The 27,962-nt window shown below is 35.1% G+C and overlaps 1 long non-coding RNA gene across 1 annotated transcript in view; it reads left to right on the forward strand.

The window, feature by feature from the left end:
* The window catches only part of LOC116419064, a 66,470-nt gene extending 39,808 nt beyond the window's left edge, over nucleotides 1–26,662 (forward strand). The window contains exons 2-3 of the long non-coding RNA XR_004229287.1: nucleotides 25,972–26,119; nucleotides 26,640–26,662. This is a non-coding gene — a long non-coding RNA (uncharacterized LOC116419064). The remainder of the gene's footprint in view (nucleotides 1–25,971; nucleotides 26,120–26,639) is intronic.
* Nucleotides 26,663–27,962: the final 1,300 nt, after the last annotated feature.

Consider the following 27,962-nt stretch of genomic DNA (forward strand, 5'->3'; position numbering starts at 1 on the left):
TCCCGGTATCTTTTTTTGGATCTTCTCTAGTTGTCACCATTATTCTGTCCTACATCTTAATGTTTATGACTCTATGTTTGCTCAGAGGTACAATTTTATCTTGTTTGTGGGGGAAATCTGAAGTTTGGAATTTTCTGAGCTCTTTCATATTCCCAAAATCTTCTCTATACAAATATTTTCATGTAAGGCTGTCATGTCATATAATTGGTGTAGATACCAGATGATAGTAGGCAACTAATGTTGGGGTTTAGTCATGTGAATAATTTGCAATGACCATTCTCTTTGGGAAAAGGCAGGTTTATTTAGGAGAAGAAATTATAGACAAAATAGAGGGATATAATGAACACCAGAAATGGTACATTTGAAAGATAGTTGGAGAACTTAGAAAGACAAGTTTCTCAATAGAACTCACAATTGCCCAGTAGAAAGCGAGTACCCCCATGAAGTTGGGACATATTCTAAGACTAAATCCTGAAAGGGAATTAGCACCTTAAAAGAATTAGCTATAAAGAAGAGAAGTAGGGTCAAGGGCATACTGGGGTTAGGAGAGATACCACGTGGCATGGAGGAGGGCTAAAGGAAAAAATACCACATAAGGCAGAGTGCCAGAGTCAGACTGACCCAAAGGAGGGCAGTGGCCATGGGATGGGCTATAAGTAAATTTATAGGAAGAATTTAGTCTAAGGAACTTGATATAACTTCAATTTCTAACTGGATTACCTCCAGAGGGTAGTACCACAAAACTAATCTGGCACAAAACTTCCTGCCTGCCCTAGGAATTCTTTGATTTCACTCTGCCCACCACACTTACCATTCAGGACCTTCTCAAAGGGATCTTAGGAGCCATGAAGTCCAATTGTCTCATTTTAAAGATGAGGGGAAAAGGCACAAGATAAGTGTCTTTAAGGGTCATACAGCTAATAAATGTCTCAAGCAGAATTTGAACCCATGTTTTCCTGACTCCAGTTTCAGTGTTTTATTCACTCTGCAATGTGGCTTCTTTGAGATAATCTATACACATCTTTGCAAAGCTTAAAATACTTTATAAATGTCACATTAGGAAGTAAAGTAGAAAGAGAAGAAATGAACAGCCAGAGTGTTGCATTAGTATTTATGAAATATTGCTAATCAGTCAACAAATGTTTATTAGGCACTTATTATGTGCCAGACAGTATACTAAATGTTAGGGATAAAAAAGGAAATAAAAGACATTCTCTGCCCTCAAGTAGCTTACAGTTTAGTAGGGGAACACCACAAAAAAACAAATTTGCACAAACTGCATTATGGGATAACTAAGATGTAATTAAGAGAATAAAGGTACTAGAATGAAGGAGTACTGAGAAAGGCAGAGGGGGTACTCTTTCATTATATTTATTGATCAACTAGGTGAAAGAGGCCATTTTTTGCCTCATTCTTAACCTTAATCTTAATCACTGATGAGTGTTTGTCTCAGACAAATGGAGAGCTGGGAAAGTCTTATCTCAAAAAGACCAAGATCTCTCATTTTCTCCAGGGCCATCTCTAGTTGTCCTAATTTATATCTTGCCATTGGATCTAGATAGCTCTAGATGAAAGAGTGAGGCTGGTGACTGCCCAGCTCCTCTTCACGTAAATCCAATACACTTGCAAATCATGGCATTACCTACTAGATTTCAGGGTTCTCTTTAAGAATAAAGGACAAACACCAAATTATAAATAATAGTAGCTGCCTTACTGGGGACTCAACTGACCAATTCAAGTTGGGATATACAGCTTCCTTCCTTCCTTCCTTCCTTCCACCCTTCCTTCCTTCTTTCCTTCCTTCCATCCTTCTTTCCTTCTTTCCTTCCTTCCTTCTTAGTAGGAACAAAAGATGACTAGTGATAGTGATGTCAAGGAAAAAAAGAGAAAACCATGACACTTTTAAAAAAATTATACAAAAAAGAGATTTTAGGAGGAAACAAGAACTAGCAGAACAGTGATGGAACCAATGTACTGACCTGATCTCAAACTTAACAAAAATAAACTCTTAATAGAGATTTATGGTTTCATATATAATCTTTTTCTGCTTTTCTTTAAGTTCTGGATAACAAACAAAGATTAAGGACCTGAGAAAAGATAAATTTTATAAACTACAAATTCATTATGAATCAATAATACAACATTGTCATGAAAAAGTCAACTTTGGCTGCTTTAATAAAAAATAGTTTGCCTCAAAGGAGAATAGCTATGATTCCACTCTGCTCACTGATGTGGTCAGATCATGTATGGAATAACATAGATTTGTTTCTACAATGTCACATTTTAGGAAAGATAAGACAGAAGAGAGCAGCCAGGAAAGTGAAAGGACTAGAGATATTGCCAATAATTGAAGTAGCAGCCACTGTTAGCTTCAATTACAGAACATTTAGGGGAGACTTGGCAGCTGTCTTCACTATTTGCATCTGAAGAATTGTTATATTGAAAAGAAATTTGACATGTTTTGCTTAATCCCAGAAGAGGCAGGGATGGAGATGAGGGAGGGAAAAAAACATTTATTAAGGGCATATTGTAGGCCAAGCACTGTGTTTTACAAATATTATTTAAAAAAAAATGAATGTCAAAAATTATTATATGTAATTGGAAAACATAAATTTTTAAAAATATGGAAATGCTCTGTATGACTGCATATGAATAATTTATATTAAATTGCTTGCTTCTGGGGGGAGGAAAGGAGGAAGGGAGAGAATTTGGAATTCAAAATTTTAAAAAATGAATGTCAAAATCATTTTTGCATGTAATTGGAAAATCATAAAAAATTAAACTAAGATTATCTTATTTGATTCTCATAGTCTTGTGCCATTTTGATCTTTATTTTCCAATTGAGAAAACTTAACTAGACAGAAATTAAATGACTTTCCCAGAATCCCATAGCTAGTAAGTATTTGAAGCCAGACTTTAACTCAGGTAGGTATTCCTGATTCCAGGCCCAGTACTCTGTACCACCTTGCTACAAGATCTATGGTTGATTGTGGCAAGCAAAAAACCAAAAATCCCCAAAAAACAGACTTGGCTTAATATAGAAAACACTTTCTAATTAGGTACCTGAAAGTGGCTCTGTGGTAGTAAGGCACCTTTCAAGTCAGAAATTTTGAAATCATGTTGCTTATATATCTTAAAACAACATGTTACTAAGAAAAATATTGTTCTGTAACCAACCCTGGTTTCTGTTTTCTATGATCTAACTCTCTGAAGCATAGTTAGTTTCTAGGAATTCAATCTTATTTAAAGTTCACAATGCTTCAGTAATTGTGACCTTATGTTTTCTCATGATTTCAAGCTTAAATGAACTTTTGATTAATCTTAGGAGGAGAGGAACATCCCAGTTACTGAAGTTTCTAGGTTCCTGGGTGTTCTCTCCAAGTTTCTGTCAGGTGATAGGGATGAAAGTTAAATTGCAGGGAATGAATGGGAGGTGAGGAAGTATAAGTAATAAGTATAGACAGTTTTTCCCTCCTAGATCTCTAAAGTCCTTTACAGATCCGACATTGTGATTGGCATTACAGATCTGACATTTGATGTTCCCTGTACATTAAATTGATTCTCCTTTCTTTATGTCTTTTCCCCATTTCTGTCATGCTCTAATTCTTTATCTTCAGTTCTTAGAATCCCTCAGTCCCTTTAATGCTTAGCTCAAAAGATCTTCCCTACACAAGGCTTAATAAATTCTTGTTGCCTAATGCCCCTAGTTGATAATGCCTCACACTACTTAATATCTGAATAACGATTTATACTCAAATCTTTCTTCAAGTCCAGTTACCAAATCACTATGTCACACTGTCTTAGAAGATCATAGGATCATATAGAATGTTAGACAGAAGAAAAAATTTCCTAACAGTCAGTAATATTTATTAAGGACTTATTATGCACCAGACACTATACATTATTCTGTTTATTTAGTATTTGAGTGTGGACAACGTGTTGAACAATTCATCTCTTATTATTGTGTGATCTTGGGTAAACCACTTTCCTCTTTGTGTCTTAATTTCCTCATTCAGTAGAATTAGGGGTTTGAAATCAAAGGATTTCTAAAATCCTACTTTGGACTTTGGATATTTGGCAGTTAGGTAACTCAGTGGATAGAGTACCAGGCCCAGAGTCAGAAAAAAAAAAGCTGATCTTCCTGAGTTGAAATCTTGCCTCAGACATTTACAAGATATGTGACGCTAGGCAAGTCACTTAACTCTATTTTCCTCAGTTTCCTCATCTGTAAAAATGAGCTGGAGAAGGAAATAGCAAATCATTCCACTATCTTTGCCAAGAACCTCAAATGAGGTCATGCAGATTAGACTGTGACTGAAAAAATGGCTAAAATACTAGCAAAATCCTTTTAGCTCAAACATAACAAGCTACAATTTTATGATGCATAATAGTCCTATATAGATGCTTCATGCACAGCCACATCCAGACCAACTCAAGAAGATGAAGCATTGCTTTCCCTCACATCTCAAAATGACTAACCAACCTTCTCTGTTCCTTTCTTGTTTTTTCCTCCACTCTTCATGTATGTGCCTCTCTATCCCTTTATATCCTTCAAATTTCACCTTATTTATCCATTTGTTTTATATTTTTAGGTTTTTTTCCATATAGAAATGAATTAATTGGGAAAGATTCAGGAGTCTTGGATCATTCATTTGTATATCATATTCTATACATTTATCTACTTTTTATACGTGGTTTTCTTAGACTAAAGAAATAAATGTCAGAATTTAGTGCAACAAAAGCAATGCCATACAGAAATAAGACAGACAGCCTATCATGGTGATACATACCTTAAACCCCAGCTAAAATAGAAATTAGAAATAGTAAATAGATAATAAAGAGTTCTAAAATCTAATTTGAAAAGTAGAAAATAGAAAATTGGGAATAATTCCCAATAGAATCCTAGCTATTAGGAAATGGAGGCTAACAGATCTCATGAACTAGGGGGTTCTAAACTATAGTAGACTACACTAAAGGGGTACCCACACTAAATTCAGCATCAATGTGGTGAATGCCCAGAAGCAGGGCACCAGTTATCTAAGGAGGAGAGAACCAGCGTTCGAAGAATTGGAAATGGGCAAGAGGAGCAGATACAGTCTTTTTTATTTTTATTTTTATTTTTTTTTATTTAATAGCTTTTTATTTACAGGTTATATGTATGGGTAATTTTACAGCATTAACAATTGCCAAACCTCTTGTTCCAATTTTTCACCTCTTACCCCCCATCCCCTCCCCCAGATGGCAGGATGACCAGTAGATGTTAAATATATTAAAATATTAGATACACAATAAGTATACATGACCAAACTGTTATTTTGTTGTACAAAAAGAATCAGACTCTGAAATATTGTACAATTAGCTTGTGAAGGAAATCAAAAATGCAGGTGGGCATAAATATAGGGATTGGGAATTCAATGTAATGGTTTTTAGTCATCACCCAGAGTTCTTTCTCTGGGCGTAGCTGGTTCAGTTCATTACTGCTCCATTGGAAATGATTTGGTTGATCTCATTGCTGAGGATGGCCAGGTCCATCAGAACTGGTCATCATATAGTATTGTTGTTGGCATATATAATGATCTCCTGGTCCTGCTCGTTTCACTCAGCATCAGTTCGTGTAAGTCTCTCAAGGCCTTTCTGAAATCATCCTGTTGGTCATTTCTTACAGAACAATATATACCACAATTTATTCAGCCATTCTCCAACTGATGGGCATCCACTCAGTTTCCAGTTTCTAGCCACTACAAAGAGGGAGCAGATACAGTCTTAAGAATACACCCACACATCCCACAAATGAGGTAGCTATATCCTCATTGTGCTTGATTGCCACATCTCCTCTTTGCAAACAGATCAAGGATGTGATGAAAGTATTTTCTGGGCTCTTTTGATTTATCACTGTGGAAATTGTTATTATTTTTATTTTATATAGTTTAAACTTTTTGAAGAAATAGAAGTAACCTTTACTTTTACTTATCTTTGATTCTTTTCCCTAGTCAACAACTTATTTAAATAGTTAGGTTTGAACTTTTGGTATTACATGCAATATTTTCTTATTTTTATACTTTCTTCTATTATGATAATAATTTTCGCAATGATAATAATTTGCAATCTATGATATGTCTTCACACAGACAGCTGATTCTGAAGCCATTGAAATGGCAATATATGTTGATAGAAAGTCATTTCCTGTTTCTTAAGATATAGTCAATTTTATTTTTATGCAAGAGTGCTCTTTAGTTCTTACCATTTCCAATGTGTTTCAACTCTCTTCTTGAAGAAAGTATTTATGATATGCAAGCCTGAGGTCTCGGAGTAATCTAAGAGTCTTTATTCTCCTTCGTTGTTTAATCCTGAAAGCCATTTTTTACCCCATTTCTTTGCTATTCTATACTGTGAACATCTCTGCATTGAGGTCACCTAGGATCCAGATAGATATTGACTTGATTTAGAGTTTCTAATATATTTCTTTGTTGAGTCTTTTTATACTTAATCTTCTGCATTACATAGCAGAACATACTATATTAGACTGTATTCATGGTAGTGCTTTTCTTATTATCCTCAAGCGTCCCATGAAATACTATTTCTTTTTGCCCTTGGGATCCATTATGAAAACAATTCATTTGTTCTTTCTGAGGAAAAACTTTGTACTAGCCTTCCATTTATTTTCAACTACTTGATATCATGTACTTTCATTTAGAGCAAGAATTCCAGTATAGGTGAAGTACTTTTCCTCCAGGTAATTAATAGTTGGAAGGTTAGGTGATAATGGTGTTTATAGGGCTAGGGCTGGAGACAAGAAGACTGTTCTTCCTAAGTTTAAATCTGGCCTCAGACTAGCTGGATTACCCTGAGACCCTCACTTCACTTCACTGCCTCAGTTTCTTATCTGTAAAATGAGCTAGAGAAGGGAATGGCAAATGACTCCAGTATCTCTGCTAAGAAAATATGGCCATGAAAAGGTGGACATGACTGAACAACAATTAATGGTAACTATGATAGTTGGACTGGAAGTCTGAAAAACTATGGAGAGTAGGAAAAGTGGTTCAGGAGAAGGATTCAAGGTAAAATAGGAAAAAAAAATGCTGGAGTAAAGTAAGAGAAGTTGGATTTCATGTGTGATCATGGTCAAATCATTTAACCATTTGGGGAGGGGAGAGTGCTGAGTCTCTTAGGCTATAAAAGGAGAGGGTTGGGCTAACTGAGTTCTGAAATTACTTCCAGGTCAAAATCTATGATCCTATAATTGGAGAAGTGCAAAAGTAATCTTGATTTTCAAAAAGAAAGTAGAGTGTGGAGGCTGCTAAGTATAGACATATAGATGAGCTTGCCAATGAGTCTTGACTCTATTTGTCTGCCTCTTCAAGATCATCCTTTCCTACTTTTGAAAAAAAAATCTAAACCCTGGAAAAGATCTTTGGCTGTTCTTGTGGCGATCCCCATGCTGAGAATTGAAGTAGTCTAGCCTCTCATTTAGAGATGTTGGCCTACTTCTGGATTTTACTGTAACTTGCAGAAAGGGTGCAGAAAGACCTTTTGTGGGTTTGGTTCTGACACTTTTCAAATTATTTTTAAAACTCTTTAGCATTTCCTGCCTATCCAACTATATAGATATACTACGAAGCACCTTGCATGCCCATTAACATTTTTCTTCCTCTATATTAGCTCTCATTCATTTTTTTCTCAATAGTATTTTATTTTTCCAAATACATGTAAAGATAGTTTTCAACACTTTTAATAAAACTTTTTATTTTCAAAATATATGCATGGATAATTTTTAACATTTACCCTTCCAAAATTTTGTTCCAAATTTTCCCTCACTTTCCCCTACCTCCTCCTCTAGATGGCAAGTAATCCAATATATATTAAGCATGTACAATTCTTCTATATATTCCACAAATATCATGCTGCACAAGAAAAATTAGATCAAAAAGAAAAAAATAGAAAGAAAACAAAAAGCAAGCAAACAACAACAAAAAAGTGAAAATACTATGTTGTGATCCACATCCAGTTCCCACGATTCTCTCTCTGGGGGCAGATGGCTCTCTTCATCACAAGACCATTGAAACTGGCCTGTATCATCTCATTGTTGAGGAGAGCCACATACATCAGAACTGATAATCTTATAATCTTGCTCAACATTTATCTTTGTAAGACTTTGTGTTTCATATTTTTCTCCCTCCTTCTCTTACCTCCCTGCTCCCTAAGACAGCAAGTGATATGGTATAGATTAAATATGTGCATTCCTTTTAAAATATTTATGTTTCATATTGTGCAAGAAAAAGCTTTTTTATAGCTCTTATTTATACTGTGAAGTCTATAAAGTTTTTTTTTTTCCTTCCTTCAATAAACCCTGTGAGGTAGAGAGCAAAAGTATTATGATTCCACTTCCATTTGACAGTTGGTGGAACTTAAGGCCAGAGAGGTTAATTGATTGCTTATGATTATGTGGCTAGTAAATATAAACTTTAGAGGATGGGATTGAAAACCTTAGGTCTCTACTCTTTTTACTATTTGGGTTCAGTATAAATTGGTTCTTACATATCCCCTCACTACAGCAATCCAGTTTTTTTTTTTACTCCATTCTCACTGATTCTGTAAGGCCCCCCTCTCCCAATGCAGTTGTTACAAACCTCTTCTGGCATCTCCCACACCATACATTACATGCAGGTATAGGTCTCACATCAAAAAATACCAAAGAATAGAAGCCATTCAGTATGAGCTCCCTTTTCTTGACCTCTCCTTCCATCTCCTCTCTTCCTCTCCCTCCCTTTTTTCTCTTCCCCTCCCTTCCTCTCTTCTCTTCCTTCTCCTCTCCTCTCTTTTCTGCTTTTCTCCTTTCTTCTTCTCTTCTCTCTTCTTCCTGTAGCCTGATATAAAGTACTTTGCAAATCTTAAAGTATTTTATAAATGTCAATTAGGATAATGAAGAAGGTGATGATGATAAAGAACCCAGTCAGTCAGCAGCCCTTAGTCTGATCTTGAGCCTCTTACTGCTTTTCTGCTAAGTTCAAGCAATGTTTATAGAGCAATACCTAGTGTGCTAGTAAAAAAAAAAAAATGTTTAATAACTAGACTCTTAAAGGAGAAAATTGAGTTCACACAATTTAAGGTCTAATCCCCATTGGTAACACTTTCTTAAGTCTAGATAATCAGCAAAACAACAAATCAGTCCCAAATTTGTGATTTCTGAGGTATAAATGCTCACCTTGACCAAAGGAGCTTGTAATGTGATAGAGGAGAGGTCATACAATACTTTAAAAAGAGTGGGGGGAAACAAATCAGTAACCCATGCAGAAACAAGGTAAAAAGAGGTCTTCATGAACCAGTTCAAGTTTGAAAAGATCAGATTAGTTTCTGTGGACATTTTCTCAAATGGAGATTTGGATAGAGGATCTCCCGGATGAGAGAAAGAGGCTACATAAGTGGTGGCATTTACAGAATGAGAATAAGGCTGCTGGAACAAAGGTAGAGAGATGGCTTGAGTCATCATGGACTGATCTAAGTTTGAAGTGAGACAGTGGCAAAAACATGTCAGCTCTCAACATTTACTCTATTTTGGTACAATTAATTGGTCTGCTATTTAGATTCATGACATCAAACTCCAAAGGGGCATTTTTGAGACTCTATCTAAGTATGTTTGTCTCATTTTCAAAATCATTTGAGACATCAGTATTTTTCTTTCAACCATTTATTTCAGTATTAGGTAGAATTTCTGGAATTTTTGTTGTGATAATTTTCAACGATTTCAGTCTTCAATTTCTCCCTGTTCAGATTTTAGTAACTTTAATTTTTTCTCTCAGTTATTTCTAACAACTTTTATAACAGTGCTGTGTACTAAGTAGCTTACTAAACACTGAGGATATTAAATGAAGAGGATCCAAATAGTTCTCATTCTCAAGCAGCTCACAGTGCAATGGAGAATACAATATACAAAGAATTATATACAAACAAAGAAATATACAAGAGAATTGGAAATAAAAGTCAGCAGGATATTATTTTGTGATTTGGTGCTGAGTTTTGAAAAACAAATATTATTTTTGTCTATAATTGTTAAGATCTGGTCCCAATTTTGTTATGGCACAGTACTCTAGTGTATAATGAAAATATTATGCCCATTCAAGCCTATTTTATGTGAATTCATGATTTTCCCACTTCAATGAAAAAATTCTTTGTAGCACTTCAGCAGGTGGGCAATTTTATCAATTTTCCCCACTTGTGCTGTTGTGTCAGAACATGGAGAACTTTGTAGTCTGCTATCCATTGCATCAAGCTGATCATTTTTGAGGAAGTATAGCCTGCAAATATGTACTGGCTGCTCCATCTAATATTTTTTGACACTTTGGAGCAGTTGTAGCATACTGATTAAAGTCAGTTTGACTGAGTCACACTCAAGTCAATGGTATCACTAGAACTCAATTTATTAATTTTTCAGGGTCCTTTCTATGTCTTCAGAGGAATCATGGAAATCTCAAAACATATGCAATCATGGCTAGCACTCTCCTTTTTGCTGTTCTCCTCCTTTTCCTTCCCTTAGTTGAACTTCAAGAGCATAAGGAAGAGAATGATTTTGCTTCTCATAATGATCACAAACTAATCTAATCTTTTCAAACTTGAACTGGATCATGAAGACCTCTTTTTACCTTGTTTATGCATGGGTTACTGATTTGTTTCCCCCCCACTCTTTTTAAAGTATTGTATGACCTCTCCTCTACTTATCACAACAAAAAAAATATAATGATGTTTTTCTTTGCAGCTTGTCCTCTCCTCTACTTTATCACAACAACAACAAAAAAACCATAATGATGTTTTTCTTTGCAGCTTGTCAAATTTGAAAACTGTGACCATATTTTTCTTATAGAATGAATTTGATCTTTTCACTTTTATTTTTGTCATATTTGTTTACATTTTAAAATAGCTTATGAAGTATGAACCATTTATTCTTTGGATGCTTGGAATCACTTATGAATTAACTTAGTTGGAATATCTTTTTATGCGCCAGTTCATTAATGACTTGTTTAATTTTTTTTGAAACTCATCATTTTAGATTATTTACTACTTTTTCAATCTGTATATTTTATAAATCTAAATCTCTTCATATTCTCAGTTTTATTGGCACAGTTGTGAATAATAGCTTCTTATAATTTTCTTCAATATTTGTTGTTTTCTCCTTTCTTATTCTAGCAACTTGAATTTCTCTTGCTTTTAATTAAACTAAAAATTATTTAAGAATTTTAATATTAAAAAAATAAAATTCAAATCTTGGTATTCTCAGTGTTGTACTTCTATAAGTCTCTTCCCCTGTGAAGCAGAAGTTGGTGGATCTCTTGAGCTCAAAGATTCTGAGTTATAGCAGAATTAAAGTGAATCAGGTGCCCATGCTACATCTAGTACCAAGATAATGAGCCTCTAGAATGGAGTTTCACCAGGCTGACTAAGGAATGAGAAAACTCCTCTCACTAGAAAGTGAGCAGATCAAAGTTTCCCTGCCTACTAGCACTGTCAGGAGCATAGGAATGGCAACTACATTTCCAGCCTTGGCTGAGTGAGATGGGGGGATGTAAACAAATAAACTAATGAGTGAAAAGTCTAGGTCTTTTGCTTTATCTATCAATTTAATTGTTTTAGTTCTTTATTGATTTCTTTTTAAATTTTAATTTCTTTTTTTCTTTCTTGCTTGCTTATTATTATTATTATTATTATTATTTGCTTTATATTTGCCACTGGTTATTGGTTTGTTCATTCTCTGATTTCTTTTGCTTCAAAGTCACCTCAATTTCCTCACTTTTTTTTTTTTTTAGGCAACTGGGGTTAAATGACTTGCCCAGGGTCACACAGCTGGGAAGCTTAAGTGTCTGAGATCAGATTTGAACTCAGGTCCTCTTGACTTCAGGGCTGATGCTCTGTCCACTGCACCAATTAGCTGCCCCCATTTTCCTCACTTTTTAATCTAAATGGTCAGAAATATACTTTGGCTGCTTCTCATGAATTTTAATCGCATTTTCATCATCTATACAGACATATATCTACACTTACATCTACATCTACTTTTATCTTTATTAAACTATCTTCACCACCTATATAATAATATATAATCATTATATATTTATATAATTATATATAATTAACATATAATAACATAAAAGCACATGTAATAAATATAATTATAATATTATATAGAATTATAAAATGATAATAATAACAGCTAACATTCATATAGCAGTCAGGAAGTGCCAGTCACTGTTCTAAATACTTTTTACAAATATGATCTCATTTTTTTTATCCTAACAGCAAGTTTTTGGAGGTAGGTGCATTTTAAAAATGAGAAAACTTAGAACTAAAATGACTGGCTCCGGATTACTTATAGTAAATGACTGAGGCCATATTTGGTCTCACTGACTTAGTCTTTCTGACTGAGAGTATTCTTGACTTAGCCAGAATCACAATTAACCAATATTTAATGAACATTTATTATGTGTCCACCACTGTGTTGTGTTGTTGTTATTGTTCTTTTTTATGGTGCTAAGTGTTGAGAATTCAAAGAAAGGCAAAAGCATTTTTTCCTGCCCTCAAGGGGCTTGCATTTTAGTGGGGAAGACAACACACAACTGACTATGTATATACAAGGCATAAACGATTTAAATGGAAGGTAGTTTCAGAAAGAAGGACTGGGTTGACACAAGAGAATGAGAAAGACCTCCTGCAGAAAGTAAGCTCTAAGTGGCAGAAGTGAGGAGAGAGAACATTACAGACATGGAAGCCAACCAGTGAAAATTCACTAGAGTTGGGACATACAGTGTCCTCTGTGAGGAACAACAAAGAGGTCCGAATGTAGCTGGATTAAAGAGAATGAAGGGAAATCAAAGTGTAAAAGATTCAAAGGTAGAAAAGGGACAGGTTGTGAAGAATTTAAAATATGTTAAAGATCTCTATACCCAACTATAGCCCAAAATAGATTAAAAAGCAAATTCTGTATGATTTTAATATGTTAATATGTGAATGAAAAAAAAAGAAACAATAATAAATAAAAATGAACACGTAGTTTTCTAAGTTAACATGTGGCCTTCAAGGATCTTTATGTAAGGATCCCTGTTTTGATTTGAATTTGATAGCATGGTAGTATGATGTGAAGTGATAAAGATGTATTAGACAAGATCCCTATCGTGGAGAAGTTAGCTATTCCATTGATGAGAAAAGACATAGATATAAAAGGCTAAATAAGAAAATTTCAAAATATACTTAAGGATTGGCTGATTGGCAAGACAATCTTTGCTATAGTTAGTAGAGGCAAGAAATCAGTGTTACTTGTGGTGATAAAGGCTTCATATATGAGCTACCTAGCAAATAGTGGGGTTAAATGTTGGTTGAATATTTGAATAGCCCCTAGGAGCATTATTGTGTTGTACATTAATATGGTAATAACTTTGAGTCCCCAGAGCAAGACTATGATGCTTTTTAATGTATATTTTAAAATATTTCCTGTAACATCAAATCACAGGAAAAAGTTAGTTAAAATTAGAGATGTATTTATACCTAGAAAGTTCAGTTTCATTTTTGGTGAATCCAAACACATTGATCTCATTGTCCACCAAGGTAGATAAATAAGGTATTTCTATAGATAATTTTGTTTCCATTTTAGAAACAAACTAGAGAGATTTTATATGGGCTATAGATACACAGCTACAAATTATCTAAACCATCTTTCTGGTTTTATAGGTGAGGAAGTGAGGCTTGGGGGTAGAGGTGAAGAGAGAAGTGACTTCTCCAAAGTCATACATCTAGTAAATAGCAACACCAATATTTCAGTCCAGGTTCACTATTTCCAAATTTTGTACTTTCCCCACCAGACTTCAATAATGGCAGGTTTTTTCTGCTCCTTGGAGAATTCCCTGACTTCCTGGTCAGAGTAGGTTTTTCACTGTAATCCCGGGATACAAGATGACTGATGTGATTGATATAGTTTTACAAGTGCAAAGAAGATGGTTTATAACAACTACACTGTTGCCTGTAAGATGTCTCTACAAGATATAAAATATCTACTTCATAGGGAAAAGGAAGCTCAAAGTTTCACATTAGAGGCATATTAGTTTTCTAGAGCACGGATCAAAGTGGCCTATGTGCTTTTTTTTTTTTTTTTTGTGTTTCATGCTCATTCTCTCCCTGCTTCCTTTCTCAAATGTTCTTCCTTTGCTTTTAAGACTTGGTAACTCAGGGTAAAGAGAGTTGATAGAACCCAAATACAAAACCAAGCCAGCCTAGAGGTCATTGTCTTAAAAAAAACTAATCAGGACCTTTAAAGCAAACATTTTAAACTAGACATATTTTTGGCATATGAACTCTTGTGGCAGTCTGTGTACTGAAACTTAGGGATCCTTCTCAGAAGAAAGTTCTTAAATAATTGAAGGAAATGAGAAGGTTCAGTAAGAAATGACTGAAAAAGAGATGTATTTCTCCCCGCCCCCTTAAATCTCACTTCTACTTCAGAGAATTGTAACTCTCTTCCAAACTTAAATTTAAACTTCTTTATAGATTTTTCCCAATCCCTACAAATATGGGCATCTTTTTTTTCTACCTTGAAATTAACTATGTATAAAATTTACATTTCCTTTCTTGCATAGAGATAGAATACTATCTCTATGGTGGTGGAAAGTATATGACATTTTGGAGGGGAGATCAGAAGATCTAGTATAAATCTTTCCTCTCTCCCTCTCTCCCTCACTCCTTCCTTCCTTCCTTTCCTTCCTTCTTTCTTTCCTTCCTTCCTTCCTTCCTTCCTTCCTTCCTTCCTTCCTTCCTTCCTTCCTTCCTTCCTTCCTTCCTTCCTTCCTTCTTTCCTTCCTTACTGCCTGCCTTCCTCCCTGCCTTCCTTCCTTCCTTCCTTCTTTCTTCTTCTTTTTTCTTCTTCTTCTTCTTTCTCTTCTTCTTCTTCTTCTTCTTCTTCTTCTTCTTCTTCTTCTTCTTCTTCTTTCTTCTTTTTCTTTCTTCTTTTTCTCTTCTTCTCCTCCTCCTCCTTTTCCTCTTCCTTCTCCTCCTCCTCCTCCTCCTTCTTTCTTCTTCTTTTTCTTCTCTACCACCTCCTCCTCTTTCTCCTTTTCCTTCTCCTCTTCCTTTTTTTTCTCCTCCTTTTCTTCTTCTTTTCTTCCTCCTCATTCTCTTCCTCTTCCTCTTCTTTCCCCACCTCCTTCTCCTTCTACTTCTTCATCTCCTCTGTCATTTACTTGGGTAAACTTGGCTAAGTTACTTTGGTTGTTTTCTTTGTAAAATGAAAGAGTTGGATTAGAAGATCTTTGAGGTCTTTGATCTTTGAGAAAATCATCTCTGAATCTGTGGTCTAGATTCTAATCTCCCATGAGAATATATAAGACTAATTTTTGTATTTGTTGTCTTCAGCATCTAGCATTGTGCTTTCCACAGAGAGAACATATTATTTGAATTAAATTAATTAGTGAAGTGTTGTTTATGTCAAGACAAAACTGTCTGGCAGCTGGTTTAGATAAATATTACTTCCCCAGATCTCAGATATCATTAACGAAGTTTATGATTTGAATAATAGGATGGCAGGAGGTAGGGAAGTCCTTGGGCACTCTTCCTTGTCATAATACAAAATTCAAGGAAGTGGTTCTTAGTGATACTCAGTGTCCTGCACAATAGCAAGGTGTTAGTCAATATATAGGGATACCTGGTTTGTTTGGAAAATCCCTAGTATTTAATGTTGAGACTAGGTACAAACTAAACTGTGTTCTTATGATTGAATGGATTTGTGAGGTCAATGATGTAGTTATCTCCTTCAGTGAAGACAATTATAACTTACTTTTGACTGATCATCCTTTGGGATTCCTGTCTATACAATTTCATAAATTTGCTTTGGGGGTCTACTCAAAATCTAATAACATTTCCCTAAAGTTCCCTACATTAAGTGGCTACCAATGAAGGACTTGGACTTTATCAGTTATCTTTTGCTCTTTCCCCTCCTTGGCAGTTGACCAGCTCAGTGGATACAGAATACTTGGCATAGAATTGAGAAGACCTGAATACAAATATGTGCTCAGATACTTACCAGTTGTGTGATTCTGAATAAGTCATTTAACTCCTTTCTACCTCAGTTTCCTGATCTCTAAAATGGAGATAATGTTAAAAGGACTTACTTCCCATGAATATTGTGGAAACTAAATGATATGATAATTGACAAATTCTTTGCAGTGTTTTAGTACAAAATAAGTGTTAATTAATGCTTGCTGCCTTTCCCCTCCTATGTTATTGGCCCTTCTTTTTATTTCCAGTTATTCATATTTATTTTTTAAATGTATTTTATTGATATATTTTCTTGCCTAATTTCCCCCTATATTTCTTTCCCTTCTCCCACCCAGAGAGCAATTATTATAACAAACATTTTTTCATTCATTTTTCTTTTGGTATCATTTTTGCCACTCCCTTCCTTCCTTCCTTCCTTCCTTCCTTCCTTCCTTCCTTCCTTCCTTCCTTCCTTCCTTCCTTCTTTCCTTCCTTTCTTCCTTCCTTCCTCCTCTTCCTTCTTCTCCTCCTTCCTTCTCTTTCTTTGTTGTAGCCTGCTCATATCCACCAGAGGCTACTCCATTGCCCTTCTAGTGATTTTCCATTTAAATTCTTCAGGCTGTGGAATAGCTTTGCTTGAAACCGCACACCACCATTGGAAGAACATTGGCATTAAAAATGAGCTTTGTTCCAAGCAAAAGAACTGGTTTCTTAAAGGAAATTTTTTCATATTCCATTTTAACTTCAGTTTTCTCTCCATTTATAGTGTATATCTAAGATATATGATATAGATATAAGATATAGATCACTCTAATGAGTGATCTAGATTGGCTGTCAATCCAATCACATATCATTGGCCAGACAATAGACATTCTTCATCGACCTTGGTTTTCCTGTGTGAATAACTAGGCTAAACTCTTTTGAATGATTCTGCAATGTTCCATGATTTGATGCCCTCAAGGCAATGTTATCCCAAAATAGAAATATCTGGAGTACCTCACCATTCATAGGGAATTTTTTTCAATCTCTATTGTGTGTTGGGCACACTTCATGATAAAGTGAAACAACTATGAAGAACAACCAGCTTCATGTTTTATGCCTTCTTTGATTTTAATGATCACACTCTTGGTTCTTCAAGATAATTCAGATTTCTAGTAGATTAAAATAAAAAGTTGGGGTATATGGGCTGTTCTAGGAGAAGCATCTCTGGTGCAAAGACTTGCTGAACTGTTTTCAGGGCTGCTCTTCCACTTTTGGTGTCCATCTATTACACGATTCTCACCTATGGCTCCAAGAAACTGTAGCTTACACAGTAGCCACACTCTGATAAAAAGAGTGATGGAGGGCTAAACCAGGTTAAAGGTAACTGAACAGATAAATTAAATTTAGATTAAATTCTTCAATGAGTTAGGGGGATGTCTACCCAAAGCATGTGAAGACTCCCCCTTTGGAATGGGAGGTTAAGAATAATTTGTTATCAGATAGGAAAGATATATATGTATATATGTAGGGTGAGAATGGGGTGTACATTTATATGTGTGTATGTGTGTGTGTATATATATATATATATATATATATACATACATATATTTTTTTTTGACTGTGGGGAGTGGGGTGGGGATGAAAATGAAAAAAAAAGTAAAAAAGTCAAGCAGCAGAGAACAAGAACAATTTACAAGGAAGAAAAGAAAAGCTGGGCACTCATGAATACAATTTTAACTGATATATATATATATATATATATATATATATATATATATATACTTTCTTGAACTGTTAATTTGTTGTACATTTTGAATCCTCCCTGATGTTCTGCTAGGCACATGACAATGTTCTCTTTTGTTTTATTTTGTTTTGTATTCCTTTTCTCTTTTTTTCTTATTTTGTTTTTAAATAAAATTTTTAAAAAGAGACAAATAGAGACAAACAGAGAGACAAGGAGAAAGAAGGTGAGAGGGCTAGACAGAAAGAATCCTTTTCTATTCATCCATGTTCACCCCATCTTAACATGTTTGTACTAAAATGTTTTTTTATTATATACAAATATAAGGCCTTTATGTTGATGTTATTAACATTATTTTTGTAAAAATAACACTTATTATAGGAGGAAACCAATTCACTAAATTCCAGCTCATACACTTCCTTCATGAAGCCTTCCCTGATACTTTTGCCTCAAACTGAATGCAGTTCTTTGCTTTTGAATTCTTCAAGACAATTGTCAAGTGATAGTGTTTATTATTATTACCTATATATGACTGAAATGACAAAACAACAAGAGGCATATTTAATTTTAAGTGCCTTAATTCATCATTTATAGCACGATCACAGATTTATTCTTCTTATCAAAGAACTTTGATGGTCCTTTTGGGGCAGATTAGTATTATTATTCCTATTTTAGAGAGAATGAAAAACTGGCCAATAGTGATTAAGCAATAGAAAGCTCAAGATGAAATTGGAAATAAAACTCCCAAACCCAGAATTTAAATCTGATAGTTAATTCTCTGAAATCTGCCCATTACTTTGAGTGGTATCACCATCTATGCCCAAAGGCTTGCAGGGGTCCTCAAACTATGCCCGCAGGCCAGATGCAGCAGCTGAGGACATTTATCCCCCTCACTCAGGGCTATGAAGTTTCTTCATTTAAAGGCCCACAAAACAAAGTTTTTGTTTTTACTGTAGTCCGGCCCTCCAATAGTCTGAGGGACAGTGAACTGGCCCCGTATTTAAAAAGTTTGAGGAATCCTGATAGGGATAGCTAGACTCATCCATTAAAATAATAGGGCTAAAATACTACCTAGAATAATAACTGAAGCCCCAGAAGCAGCAGTACATCCACTCTATCGTTTCTTTCTGTCTGGATTTCCATTCCTCATGGAAAAGAGCAATCCTTTTGGCCCAAGTGTTTGGCTTCTTACAATGTAATGCAATCTATGTAGAAGACAGTGAAGTGATGAGTCTTTCCTAATTGGTCTTAATTTGATCTGATCCTCTGGGCCCAAAAATACCCTTCCACTTACTTTTTCTGTTCATTGACTGACCCACTTAGCTCCTTTGCAATTGTAGCATTTAAACAAATTCCAGAAAATTGCAAATTGTGGGAGTAAAGAGGGCTTATCTTTATGGTTGTGTGTTTCTGTATATGTGTGCAGTGCATGTCTTGGCCTATGGGTAATGAAAAATACATGATATGATCCTACCCTTACTAAAGAATAAGAGAATACACAGAGGAAACAAGGAGCAAGATCAGCTTAGGAGCATAAGTTTGGAGCTGGCAAGGACCTTGGAGATCTTCAAATCTATCTCTTCCCTTCCCTCATATTCCATTTTACAGATAAGGAAACTGAGTTTCAGATGAGTTCAATGATTTGACTAAAGCTCTCTGGCTTGTAAGTGCCTAGGGTGAGATTTTTAAAACCCCAAGTTTAAAACCATGTTTTACTGGTTTTAATGCAGCACTCTCTCTTTCTATGGAATGCTATTTTCCCCAAGTGAGTAGAGAGCTGAGAAACTTATTTTTGACCTGCAGAAAATAGGGAGGGAAAGATGGAGAAGAAAGAATAAAGTCATATAGATTTTGCCAAAATTGAAAGTCAAGGTCACAAAAAGAAGGGATCCCCAGGAATATGGGATAGGGTAAAAGATCAAGAAAGAAGTGAATAAATTACCAACAAATAACCCAGTAGTCTTAGTTGCTCAAGCATGGTAGAAAGTATTACCTCAGGCCACTAAGTTTCTTTGACTTTTCATGAGGCCTCAGAGAGAAACCTATCCAAGTCAACAAACATAGCTCTCTCTTCACCTCAGATCTAAAAGAGGCCCTGAGATGCCAGAAGTTCTTTCTATTAGGAAAGAATTACCTTTGTTCATATTCTGTCAGGATCTTCATATTCTTCCTTGGAATATGGATTTGGAAAATTAAAAAGAAAGCAAATTGTTGTCCCTTTTTAGATGATCCACTAAAATGCATGGGTTGACATTTGAATTAGTAGATAGTACAGATAAAATTATGTATATGAGAGTACTGAAAATTTTTTAAATGGTCATTTCTCTCTCATTATATGATTTTGTATGGATTATGAAAAAAGATGCTTTTCCTTTTCTTGACATATGATGTCTGGGTGGTTTTAGATAAATCATTTAGGTTTCCTGGGCCCAAGCTTCCTCATCTGTTAAATGATTAATCAAAATAGTTTCTGAGGTACCTCCTAACTATAGAAAGGGGGTAGGGAATGAAGTAAGCATTTATATGTTACCTACTATATGCCAGGCACCTGACAAATATTATATCATTTGATCCTCAAAATAACCTTATAAGATAGGTGCTTTTATAATCTTCATTTTTCAGTTAAGAAACTGAGGCAAATAGGGGAAGGGAATTATGGAGAGGTGCACAGCTAGTAAGCATCTGGAACAGCAATTGAATTCAATTCTTTCTGACTCCAGCACTGCCAGCTACTTCTAGCTTTTTAACTATAATATTCTGAAGATCATCATGAGCAAAAAAGATCATTACACTATAGCTGTAGACAATATCACACTGAGATGTGGATGAGGTTACGATCGCTTGATCTAATGCTTCAGGAAGAGTAAGGAAAACTTGAATTCTTCTTATCTGCCTCTTACACTGACTGGCTGTGATCTTTTGGGCAAGTCATTGGTCTTTTCTAAGTTTTATTTTCCTTATGGTGAATGATGAATATGGTAAAATGGTGAGGAAAATCTTTGTTGTACCTACCTCTCAAGGTTGTTGTAAAGGATCAAGTGATTCAATGTATGTAATATGCTTTGCAAATTTTAAAGCACTTTGTAAATCTTCACTGTTACTATTATAAAGAATAGTATATTCATAACTCCGCATGGGTTCTAGGACAAGTAAAGGGATGTGGTACATTTTGAACTAAATCTCTAATATCAGCTTATTTGCTTAGCACTCTTTTTTTCATTAAAGCAAATGACCAAATATATAACCTTTTCTCAGCAAGCTAATTAATAGAGATTACCCTTTGGGAGAAAGATGAACTTTTTTTTTTCTGTGAATGTTGATTAAATGTTGTCAGGGCTAGGGCAAGGCTGGTTTCCTCTGTTGCTATATTTGATAGCATCCTTTCTTAATCACAGTCGATGGATTTTTTTCTTGAGGTGTGTTGGTTGTTGTCATATCATTTCTGAGTTATCTAACTTTACATCAAATGTTCATTTGTGTATCTTGTGGCTACCCCATTTTATAAATGAGGAAATAATTAATAACTTATTTGACTTGATCCAAATCATAAAATAAATGGTAGAACTCAGGGCCATGAACAGGAGATAGTGATCATCTTGTTAGTCTTTGAAATTTGGACCTTGAACCCAGGGCACTTAATGAATTCTTGGGAAAGATTTCATATAGAAACTAAGTGGCAATCAGTAAGAATATTGTGGCTCTTTAGTATATGCTTCTTGTAGGCATTGTGGGGGCCACACAGAAACATGACATAAGGTCCTTTACCTGAAGAAGATTAAAGTCTCATCTGGAAGACACAATTCCTTATATTTAATATAGTGTCTAATGATTCACAAAATGGTTTACATGAATTATGTCACTTGGAACTTATGGAAGAATTATGTTGCTTTTCATCTTTCCAGCTCCAGGACCTCCTGCCTTCACATGATACTTGTTGAATTGAATTGAGCAAACCATGGAGTGGTCAGTGAGGCAGAGACCTCAACATATGTGAGCGTGGCATTGAAAGCAGATACCAAGGAGATGTTATGTGTGTTAAGAGTTTAGGTTTTGAAGTTAATAGATCATACACAGTAGGAAACACAGATTCTTTGAAAATTTTGAAAGAAGAGAATAATGCAGTTTTCAAAATCATCCAACTATTTCATTTTTACAGATGATAATACTGGAGTCTGAAATAGATTAAAATTGACTTGATAAGGTCAAGATCTAGCTCTACAGCACATCCCTAATGATTCCTATGTTAGTGTTCTTTGTATTATACTATCTCTACTAGATGGGTATGGTCTCTTTCTTAATCTTTTAACACATTATTCCTTGGTGGTTTTAGGAACAATTTTTTCCAGTTGTAGGAACAGGGATAGGAAAAAGTACCTACCACTTTATCAATGGGAGTTGAGTTTAAATTGTGTGAATTCTATCTGACACATATCCATGTTCAACTGGGGCATTGGTAGGTGATTTAATTCCTTTACAGAGTATACTCTGCTTCTTTTTGCATATATTTCTTAAAATCTAAGAGGAATTTATGTTTAATTTTTAGGGAATTGGCCAAGTTAAAAATATTCCTTGGAATATACCCTAAATTTTTAGAAGCAGTAATGTAAATGACTTATTCTCCCCCTCAATTTAGAGATATATATAACCTAATAGTAGAAATAGGTAGCATTGACACTGTGCCTTCAGCTTTTAGAAATGTTTTTCAGATATTTCTTTCAGGTTTAATACACAGATATACAACTAGGAAGCATGGGAGATAGGATTCAAATATTAGTCTCTCCTGATATCAAATCCATTGTTCTTTCCACTATACTATGGTAATCTAAAGAGTATTTTAGAAAGAGTAGGCTGATAGTAGAGACAGACTGGGCTTAATGGGTATTGCATCAAATCTGGGAGTAGAAAGATCTCATTTCATATCTTCTCACATAGACTGTCTATGTGATCAAAGGGCCAGTTTCTAAAGTCTCCTGAACTTGGAAATAAACAATTTAAGGTGAGTGATAAAAATACAGTTTAACATTTGATTTCTTCTCTGTAAAAATTGGTACCACAGAAACTTCATAGTGCCTTAGGGCAGTTTTTTAAGCTTAAAATGAGCTGCCTGTCTCCAGAAATGTAAGGAATTCCCACACTGAAGTTTCCTCATGTTGATAAAAGCATGGTTCCATACACAAAAATCTGACAATAATTTGGTAATTATTGGAGTGGGCAGAAATTGTTCTCGGAAAGCCAGCTGCAAGCTATCACAGTAATCCTAGTGGGAAGTGATAAAGCTATTGACAAAGATTTTCATAGTGTTATAGACTATTAAAAGCTGGAAAGTGTCTTACTGATAGTCTAATCCAACCTCATCATTTTGCAAATTAATAAACTAATGCATACAAGAGGGAAATGTCCTGCTTAAGATCACATGGATAATTGGTATGAGAGCTGGGACTTAATTCTAGCTCTCTGGATTTATAATCTAGGATGGTTCTCTATGTTAGAGGGAAAAAAAAACAGAAAAAGCAATGAAACCAAGAGACATTTTGAAGAAAAAGTTCAAATGACTCTATGATGGATAAAGGAAAGAAATTTCACTTTTTTTTGGTTTTATTTTGTCTGGGTGGTTCCAAGAAAGATGATAGAGATAGAGGAGTCGGAAGTGGGAGGTGTTGTTCGTAGTGAGGATGGCATGGCAAGATTAGTTTTAAACATAATAGTGTAATGATGAGCCACATAAAAAAGGAGATGGCAGTTAGAATCTTGGAGCATGGCCTCAGGATTATTTCAGAAATATGGGATTAAGAGTAATTCTCATAAAATGAAGAAAAAGGTGGTGAGAGGAAGCAGAAGGAGGCTAAAAGCAGACATTCAAAAAAGCTAGGTTTTGATTCATGAGAATAATGAGATCCTTCTGAATGGTAGCATTATTTAGATTCTTGTGCTGTGTATTTCCACCAGGTTGGAATCAGTGACTATATTTTATTCATTATAATTTCAAATTGTGTGAATATATATGACCACTTTAGGGGACCGATTGTTTTTATTAATCATTGTAAAGATTTAGTGTTGGAAAGAAAAGATAAGGAGCATATCATAGAGTTGCATTATCCAAGAAAGTTTCTGGAAACAGCAGGTAACTAGTGGGTTTTAGCCAGCCAGATATGTAAATAAGACAAAGAAAAATGATGATGAAGGAAAGGAAAGGGCCAGTGGGTTTGACAATTAGGTCACCAGTGATTTTTGAGAGAAATTTACATAGCATGAGGAGGATTAATCTAGAGTTCAGGAAATTAAGTAGTGGGTAGAAAGTGAAAATAGTCTATATTGACCACTCTTTCAGGAAGTGTGGCAATTAAGGGAAGGACAGAAATAGGACATTTGCTAAAGGTGGTAGCAAGGTCAGGTGAAAATTTTTTTCTAGCACAGAGATCAGCTATCACTAATGGCCTACACTGACACTTGGATTGGAGGTGACTGTGGGCTAACTAATACTAGGCCAGTAGATCCCAAAGTCTGGCTGATCTTACCAGGATTGAAAGGCTATAAGAATAGAATTGGTACTGGACCATGTATCTGCCATGTAAAGATTAACTAAGCAAAAATCAGATATGCTAATTACCATAAATGGTTTGGTTCCAGGTCATGATTTTTTTCCTTTTCTTTTTTCTGGCTGCAGCAATCCATGAAGATTATCTTCTTCCTTCCTTTTTTCATTTCTCTTTCTTTCTATTTCCTTCCTTCCTTCCTTCCTTCCTTCCTTCCTTCCTTCCTTCCTTCCTTCCTTCCTTCTTCCCTCCTTCCCTCCTTTCCTCCCTCTTGATTTCTATTGCTTTCCCTGGAAATTGAATAAACATTTCCCATGTAACAGACATTGAAAAAAAGAAAAAAAGGAAACAGAAATATGAATCAAATTAGATGATCCTTCCTTTCTTCTTCTCTCCTTTCCTCCTTCCCTCCTTCTTCTCTCCTTTCCTCCTTCCCTCCCTTCTTTTTCCCTTCTATACTCCTTCCCTCCCTCCCTCCCTTCCTTCTTCCCTTCTTTTCCTTCCTTCCCTCCTTCCTTCCTTCCCTCCTTTCATCCTTTCTTTTTTTCATTTTTATTTCTCAAAAGCAATCTGTGAAGACTATTTGCTAGAGTGTTAAGGTAATTATCAGTGGAGTGGGTATTTACGCTGAGGAAAGTCACATATCTTTAGAAATAGCAAAGTAAAAGAAGTTCTAAGGACATTCAAAACCAAAATGGAATTAACCAATAAGGAAAACTAGATGGAAGATTGTCAAAAGGGAGGAGATGAGTATGTAGCCCATAAACTAGAGGAACCAATGCACATCAGGAAATAATTACTCTAAAGAAGACAGATGTCTCTTCTTCTAAAACTGGAGAAGTGTGTAGAAACAAAGATTAAGTTAGAGAAGATCAATCAGCAAGGATTTATTAAAAACCTACTAAGTGCCAAGAATTGTGTTAGAAACTGGAATACAAAGCAAAAATTAACTGGTCCAGCCTTCAAGTTGCTTACATTTCATTGGAGGAACATGACTATGCTTATACACACATATATGGAAAATATACCTGGTAATTTTAGGAGGAAGACCATGATCTCAGGTAGAAGGTGGCACATAAATTGGATTTTGAAGGGGAGGATAATGATTTTAAGAGGCAGAAATGAAGAGGGGCTATATCCTAGTGAAGATCCTAGTGAAGTTAAAAGTTCTAAACGTTTTTGATGAGCTAGAAGCTGACCTGATCTGTTGCAATTGAGGTGAAAGAGAAGATGTGGACAAAAGCATATAGACTCAGAGGACTGAGTAAAGAAAAAGGTCTGAAACTACAAATGTGGGGCTCTTTCAAGGCAGTTGGGCAAAGCACTGGATAAGCTGTTGGATTTGGAGTCAGAAAGACTAGAATTAGAATCCTCCCTCAGACATTTCCTCTTACTAATTATGTGACTAAAGGCCAGTCACATTTCTCAGGCTCAATTTCCTCATCTGTAAAAAGGAGATGGAATATGGGACCCACCCTAAAAGATTGTTATGAGGGTCAAATTAGATAATCCATTTAGAGCATTTAAAAAACTTTAAAGTACCATATGAATCGTAGCTATTATTTTCTAGGATTTTTGTTGTTGTTCTCTCCACTCCTACTCCTCAACTTTAGGAAATTATTTCAGTACTTGGTTGGACTTGTAATGTCTTTGTTGCAGAGATTTTCTCTGTGTCTTCTCCTCTACTAATCTTAACTATTTATTCTTTCAGAAATCTTCCTTAAAAGATCCACACAGTGATGTAAAAGTCATTCTCTAGTTCTTTGGATGTTACATGAGTATCAATATAACACTCAGCCATCCAGGAAAAAGAAGTCATTTTGCTTCCTTGAGCTTCACTTTCCTTATCTGCAAATGGGGTAAGCAAAATGGATTTAAAGATCTCTTAAGTCCCTTTTAGTTCTAAATCTACACTCTTATGAATGATTGATTTCAATTGCTTTCTCTGGAAATTGATTAAATATTTCCCATATGACAGACACTGAAAAAAACAAAAAAGGAAACAGAAACATAATAATTTCAGGTGGAGGGGAGATGGAACAACAATATAAAAATTAATTGAAGGATAAATGTAAATTAAGGAGGATATTACTAAATGAAGCAATCATCCTCAGATAACAACATTAAACTCACATACTTTCCCTATCTCCACAAAGAGTCACTTTTAAGAATGATAGCAACAACTGTAACTTTTGGCTTCTTAAATAGAATATAATATTTTATATACATATTTTACATATATGTATTACATACATACATATATGTGTATATATATATATATATATATATATATGTTAGAATATAATATAGCCTTTGTGGAAGAGGTTATTGAAAGAGGTATTATATTTACTTAAATATACATATGTTGTTATTTTTCAGATGTGTCTGACTGTGACTCCATTTGGGGTTTTCTTGGCAGATATTGAAGTGCTGTGTCCTTTTCCAGCTTATTTTATAGATGAGAAAACTGGGGCAAACGTGGTTAAGTGACTTGCCCAGGATCACACAGCTAGTAAGTTTATGAAGTCAGATTTGAATTCAAGAATATGAATCTTCCTGACTTCTTTTTCCTGGGTGGCTGAGTGTTATGTTGCTACTCATGTAACATTCCAAGATGGTTGCTATTCACTTTAAAGATAAGGAAACAGAGGGAGACAGAAAGGTTAAATAACTTGTCTACAATCACAGAGCTGGTGTCTGAGGCAGATTTCAACTCAGTCAAGCCTTACTGATTCTCAGTCTCTTACTATCCAACTATCTGTCTAAAGTTAGGTCCCTTGAGGGAGGAATGAGAAATAAAGAGACTATGGTCAGAAATAGGAAGGTGTCAACACTGAGAATTTCCCTATGAGTTCCCCCTCTTAACTTCTCATATGTATAGACAGGACCTTGTTTTGTTTATTTTGCTACTTCCCAGGAGAATACAATGCTTATTCTTCTCTCATCACTGTAATTAGTTTCTTTTAGCAACCCACTTGAGACTTCTATAACCATTCAGTAAAACCCAAGAGGTCTATCTTTTTCATTACATCCAGCCTCCTGCCCTCCTCAGTTTTCATCAACAATGCTTTCTCCTTTAATAACAAATCCATGTTTAATTTAATACACATACTTGTAAGAGAGAGGATGTCTGTTCTTTTGAAGGGCAGGGTGTTTTACATTTTAGTTTTAGTATTTCAGTGCCTAAAGCAATGCTTAGCTCATAGACATCTCAATAAATAAATATTTGTTGATTAATTGGTATTTTTTTTTTTTTTTGGCACATGGGAAAACTCAATAAACTGTGAGATCCCTGCCCTCTGTGAGTCAAAATGATGGGAATGTTCAGTAAATTAGATGACTATGTCAGAGAATGTTTGCTGCAATATATATTTGACCTTTTTCTATCCTTCCAGAGAGATGGGGTTTCTAACCCTTCTACAGGACTATCCTGGCCCACAAGGGAAATTTAATTTTTGGTTTCCATTTTAGTTTCAGGTTATTCATCCTATTCCTTCACATTCCAACTTAGGCAATAAATATCTTCTCCAGTACTTGTGGACTCCAAAGAGAATCTTGCTCTTGATCTGGTTAAAGCAGGATCCTTCTGATAATTTTTTAGTGCTTTAGCCCTCTTTTTTCCCCTTAGATGATTAAGGATTGACAATCATACCAGCTTCCTGCCCTATAATTCATTTTTATTATATTTCTCTGTGCTTTGCT

The sequence above is a fragment of the Sarcophilus harrisii genome, chromosome 4, assembly GCF_902635505.1.
Source record: "Sarcophilus harrisii chromosome 4, mSarHar1.11, whole genome shotgun sequence".
In the NCBI taxonomy this organism is placed as follows: Eukaryota; Metazoa; Chordata; class Mammalia; order Dasyuromorphia; family Dasyuridae; genus Sarcophilus; species Sarcophilus harrisii.